Source organism: Helianthus annuus, chromosome 17, assembly GCF_002127325.2.
Source record: "Helianthus annuus cultivar XRQ/B chromosome 17, HanXRQr2.0-SUNRISE, whole genome shotgun sequence".
Taxonomy (NCBI): domain Eukaryota; kingdom Viridiplantae; phylum Streptophyta; class Magnoliopsida; order Asterales; family Asteraceae; genus Helianthus; species Helianthus annuus.
The window spans coordinates 129,427,277-129,433,024 of record NC_035449.2 but is presented as its reverse complement, the minus strand read 5'-3'; the positions used below and the strand labels follow the sequence as shown (position 1 = coordinate 129,433,024).

Here is a 5,748-nt window from a genome sequence, read left to right as displayed (position 1 = left end):
AGGATATTGAGCTGTATCTACGATCAAACTATGAGCAAAAAGAAAAGGAAATGACACGAGATGTACGAGGAAAGCCCTTGATCAATCTAGATCGCCGGCATAAAACCTCGGGAGCTGACAATCGCAGCTGCCTAGTTCTTCTTATTGCTTTCAACTTCAGGATACAGTGCATACATTTTCCAAAATAATACTTTATCAAAATATACGTGTTTTGGTCAAAAATTACCGAAGTAATTAAGTGATCAAATTAGTTAAGTGAGGTAGTGTGCTATAAAGTGTGTTGTAAATATGTTGGTTAACTTGTTTAGGAAAAACAGTTTCAGGATACGGCTCAGGATATTGAGCTGTATCTACGATCAAACTATGAGCAAAAAGAAAAGGAAATGACACGAGATGTACGAGGAAAGCCCTTGATCAATCTAGATCGCCGGCATAAAACCTCGGGAGCTGACAATCGCAGCTGCCTAGTTCTTCTTATTGCTTTCAACTTCAGGATACAGTGCAGGATATGATACAGATCAACTAAGTGTTACAATGAGATTTGAGTACAAGTGTTTGTGTGTAATGGTTGCTAGTAACTAGAGAGCAAAGTGTGCGAAAGAGTGTCTGTGACTTAATCTGATCCGATCAATCTATTTATAGTAAACAACCAACTATCCTGTTATTCCGGGATCCGGCGAATATTCCACATATGAACGTTGCAGTCCACATCTTCCGGCTTCAACGTCTTTTATCTAACTGATTTGCCCGAGTCTCGAGGGGAAGAAGTCCACTTGAACGTTGGAGACTTATACCCTTTAATCTGCACGTGGTTAAATCAGTTACTACCAGGATATCGTATCAGGATACTACCAATATCCTGATCCGGTATCCTGATCTCTAATAAACAATCAAAACTAGAATATTAATCAGGATATATGTTCAAAAAACGGCCCATAACAATTATCCCCAAAATATATTTGTTGGTATACCAATCCAACGGATATATTTTAAAGCTTATCTCATGAATCGAGGCAATTAATATGATTGGACTCTTGAAGTGACAGTGTGCAACTTCCCATGCATTTTTTACTCGATGGCTATCCATTTAGCCCCTAAATCTTCTCTCTTCTTGTTTGATAAACCACCATCTTCACCGGAATCTTCAGGTAAATTCCCTTTCTTTCTTTTTTCCTCTGTTTCTTCTCCACTGAAATCCTCCATGGCTAGTAGAACTAGATCCCACACGGACGATTCAATCCCGACTTTCGAAGCCCAAAACCTTCTTAAAGAGCCCGAGAAAGAGATCTGTTCATTCGACAATGCTGACATTGCTGCCCTGCAATCTTCCGGCGCTTTCCCTGTCGGTACAATCATCCGCCCTTTCGATAGAGAAGTCCGATCGGACTTTTCTTCCAACGAATGGGAGTGCTTCTTGGCCTACCCTTTCTCTATCGGACTCCGATACCCTTTTCCGGCTTTTATATCCCGCTTCTTCGAACTCACCGGTCTTAGTTATGCCCAAACCATGCCCATGGTTTGGCGCGTGCTAGTGACCTTGGATCAAATCAGATCTCGTTTTATCCCCAACCTTTGCATTGAAGATCTCCCGATAGCCTACCGCCTTCGTTCCCATGGCAATAGTCGTTTTCTTGTTTTCTCAACCTCTAAAAACCCTCTCGTTCTTAAAGCCACAAAGAACGAGGAAAAATGGCAACGGAAGTTCTTTTTTGTAAAAAGGGATTCTATCACTGGAGGTTTTGATCTTCCAGTGAAGTGGTTAACTTCTGGTAGGATTTAGGGTTTCAGGAATATCCCCAACCGTATCCCGAAGTTATATCCTGAACTGACATCTTTATTTTTTGTGCAGCAAATTTCAAAGATCTAGCCCCCCCAAGCACTGAATCAGATCCGAGAATCAAAAGCATTTACCAACTCCCAGAAAGTGAGAGAACTTTTTCTCTGTCATTTACAAGTTCAAGCCAAAGATCCAGCTCCGATATGTCTGGTAAGTACATTAATATACATGAAACAAATATAATAACTTATAAATACTCAAGGGTTAGATGTTTTTTCCTTTTATGCAGCACCAGTCAAAGCTCCAGAGGTCTTCGATCTCGATGAATTGGATAGCTACTCTGCTCCCATCTCGGTGAAGAAGGAACCAAGCCCTAAAGCTCCCACGTCTTCCAGGCCCAGCAGCTCGAAAGCCGTTACCACTCCCAAGCCTCCACCAGCCACCAGGACTCGTGCTCTCAGCGCCCGGAAGAGGAAGGAAATAGATTCTCCGGCTACCTCCGAGACTTTCCCATACGAGAACTATGGATTCAATGAAGCCAGTGGGTTTATGACTTCATTTCTTAATCAGGTAAAAATCCTCATCTGATATCTTGCACATGTATGTTAACCATTATCCTGGACATTTTATACATATGTTGATACCTGTGCTTTTGGTTGTAGGGCTTGGAACGTCTCATGTTCCTTTATGAGGAGGCGTGTGGGCTTAACAAGATGCTGGAGGCCAAGCTCAAGAAAGCTGAAGTCACCATTGCTGACCAAGGGATGATCGCCGCCGCAATGTCTCAGCATTATGAAGATAAATTCAAGGCAATGACCCAGGAGCACCAAGCCGCTATTCACAAGGCCAATGAGGACGCCCAAGCCAAGCTGGATGCTACCCATCTCCAATACCAGCAGGATATGAGTTCCTACAGGGATGGCCTTAAAGGATCCGTTGTTGTTTCCCTACTTCAAGCCAGGCTAAGGATGGCCTATGAAGCCAAGGCCTTGGGCTTTGAATGCCCTTCCTGGAACGTCAAGGCCTGGGAAGCGAAACTAACGGATCTCAAAGGCACTCCTGTGGAACATCCAGCGAAGAATGCTGGTGAGGATCCTCCCAAGACTATAGGGGCGGCGGCCGATGCTGGTGGCGATGCTGAGAAGAATCCTGAAGATGATGCTGGTGCAGGTGCCGATGAAGCGATGGTTGAAGAGGGTGCTGCCCCTTAAAAGCAGCGAAGTGGGCAATGATGGATGTATGTGCCAAGACCGGAGCCCACTTTTTTAAGCTTGATGGTTGTGACCTGTCGAACAATTTATTTTCCATGATTTTTGAACAATTTACCTTTCCTGCATTAGAACAATTTGATAACCAAAGGTGGATGGTTCCTGGGTTTCAGGATGAAGCCCTTGGTTATCAATTAGTATATTTTGTTTTGGACAATACAACGGTTGGAGGTGGATGGGTTTCAATTTGAAACGAAACCTTCAATCGTTGTGTAAATATGGTTATGAATCCATTGTGCTTTTGGTGGATGGGCCTTGGTTTAAGGTGAAACCAAAAGCACAACTTTTGAAATGCTAATAATATAACCCTCTTTTGACTCATCTGTTGTAGCCTTTTAAATTTTTGCCATGCATTACTTAGTTTAGATTTTGGCTTTGTGAAATTAGTGCTATCATTTCTGTGAAGGTATCCTGATCAATATACTTAGTGATATCCTATGCAGACTTTCGTAAAATAGGACTTCTTAATATCCAAACAATTTGGACAAAGTTTCTCAAAATAGTTTATTTTTTTTTAAATCTCAACTAATTCGAATAAAGTTTTCAAAGGAAAAGGATAGTTTTCTCAGAATTTATAAACAAATCCAACTCTGATTTTTAAAGCCAAGTATTGCATCCCAAAGGTTCCAACCAAATATCCTGAATCATATCCCGAGAATATATCTCTAGAATATATCCTAGAGATAAATCCTGATCAGGATACTTAAACTTTAAACACGATTTCAAAAGTTCAATCAAGTTGTGTAAGATTCACAAAGGAAAGATCATACCAGGAATAGAGTGTAACCCTAGTTTCAAACTTCAATCCTTTTTGCAATTCCTTGTACCAAGATGTCCCCAGTCTTTGTACACTTGGTTCAACCCTGACTCTTTGTGCCTTACATAATCACCTTAGGAGAAATGTCCCCTGTGCACGAAATCTTCCAACACTTAGAAAAAATTGCTTAGATTTATGTTCAACTGCATAGACAGTTCTTGTGTTACTGGGGTAAAACCCGAAAACATCCTGGAGATAAATCCTTAGTATCCTGGGAATAATCCCAAATTTTCATGCGCTACAGGCGGGAGTGTATAAACTCCGAGACTTAGAAAGGTGAAAACCTTTAAACCTTAGAAAGTATGAAAATACCCTTTCCCGAGAGAGGGTGATCAATCCTCATATACCTTAAGGATCCAGGGTATAGCCAACAGTAACGGAATTGTCAGCCACTTTTACATGAACTGGTCCCGCCACCTTGAACTATCCCTGGATAACTTGCGCTCCAGGCGGGGTGTTTAAACCCAATTCGTGAGAAAGGTGAATACCTTTAAACATGTGAAAAGGATCAGGATCCCTTAATCGTGAGAGAGGGGGCCAATCCTCTAATCTTTTGAAGTATCCTGAGTGTGTATCCTGGATCTATATCCCGAATCATATTCTGCAAAACAACCTTAAACTAAGGTGGGTGTTAGCTTGGCTAACACCCCTCCGATGCTTAAGTTAGTATTGGGTTCAAATAAAATAAATTATATTTAAAAGAGACAGAATTCATACCATCTTGAGTTAGAAATTAAATTCTAAACTCACTTGAAATAGGCTTTGAGATGTATAGCATTCCAGGATCTTGGTAGCATATCCCCCTCCATATTCTAAAGTCGGTATGCTCCTTTCCCTGATTCTGATTCAATCTCATAGGGTCCTTCCCATTTTGGAGCTAATTTTCCATCGGCGGGACTGGTGGTATTCTGAAAAGCTTTTCTCAACACCCAATCTCCGACTTGAAACCTCCTAGTCCTTATATTCTTGTTGTATGCTCTGGATATCCTCTGTTGATATGCTGCCATCCTTAGCTTTGCTGCATCCCTTGTTTCATCCACAGTGTCTAACTCGTGGCACAGAGCTTCAGGATTCTGCTCAGGATCCTGAAAGTTGGATCTTGCCGTAGGTATCACCATCTCTGTTGGGATCACTGCCTCTATTCCAAATACCAAAGAAAATGGGGTTTGGCCCGTTGCATTTTTCGTCGTTGTTCTATCAACCCACAAAACAAAGGGTAGTTCTTCTGCCCATCTTCCTTTTTTGGCTCCTAATCTCTTCTTCAAGTTGTTGACAATTATCTTATTTGAGGATTCAGCTTGTCCATTTGCTTGAGGATGTACCGGGGTAGATGTCATCATTTTGATTCCCCAACTTTTGCAAAAGTCAGTAGTCCTCTTGCTTATAAACTAGGATCCATTGTCACAAATGATTTCAGCTGGTACTCCAAACCTGGTCAGGATATTTCTCTTTATAAAGGATACTACTTCCTGGTCTTTGACGTGAACAAATGCTTCAGCTTCCACCCACTTAGAGAAATAATCAGTCATTGCCAACATAAAGACTTTTCCTCCTGGAGCTTTTGGTAATTTCCCTACTATGTCCATCCCCCATTTCATGAATGGCCAAGGGGAAACTATAGGATACAATGGTTCAGCTGGTTGGTGCAGAATGTTGTTATGCCTCTGACATGCGTCACATCTTCGAGCATATTCTGCAGCATCTTTCTTCATTGTCGGCCAATAGTATCCTGTCCTCAATACTTTCGAAAATAATGACCTGCCCCCAGTATGGTTACCACAATCCCCTTCATGTATATCCTGGAGTACCTCTTTGGTCTCGGGATCCTCCAGGCACCTCAGATACGGACCTGCAAGAGATTTCTTGTACAAAACGTTATTTATAAT

The 5,748-nt window shown here is 41.7% G+C and overlaps 1 long non-coding RNA gene across 1 annotated transcript; it reads left to right on the top strand.

Moving 5' to 3' along the window:
* Nucleotides 1–2,263: 2,263 nt before the first annotated feature.
* Nucleotides 2,264–2,502, top strand: LOC118489333. The gene is made up of 2 exons (XR_004887280.1): nucleotides 2,264–2,347; nucleotides 2,440–2,502. It is a non-coding gene; the product is annotated as an uncharacterized LOC118489333 (long non-coding RNA).
* The last annotated feature ends 3,246 nt before the right edge of the window (nucleotides 2,503–5,748 follow it).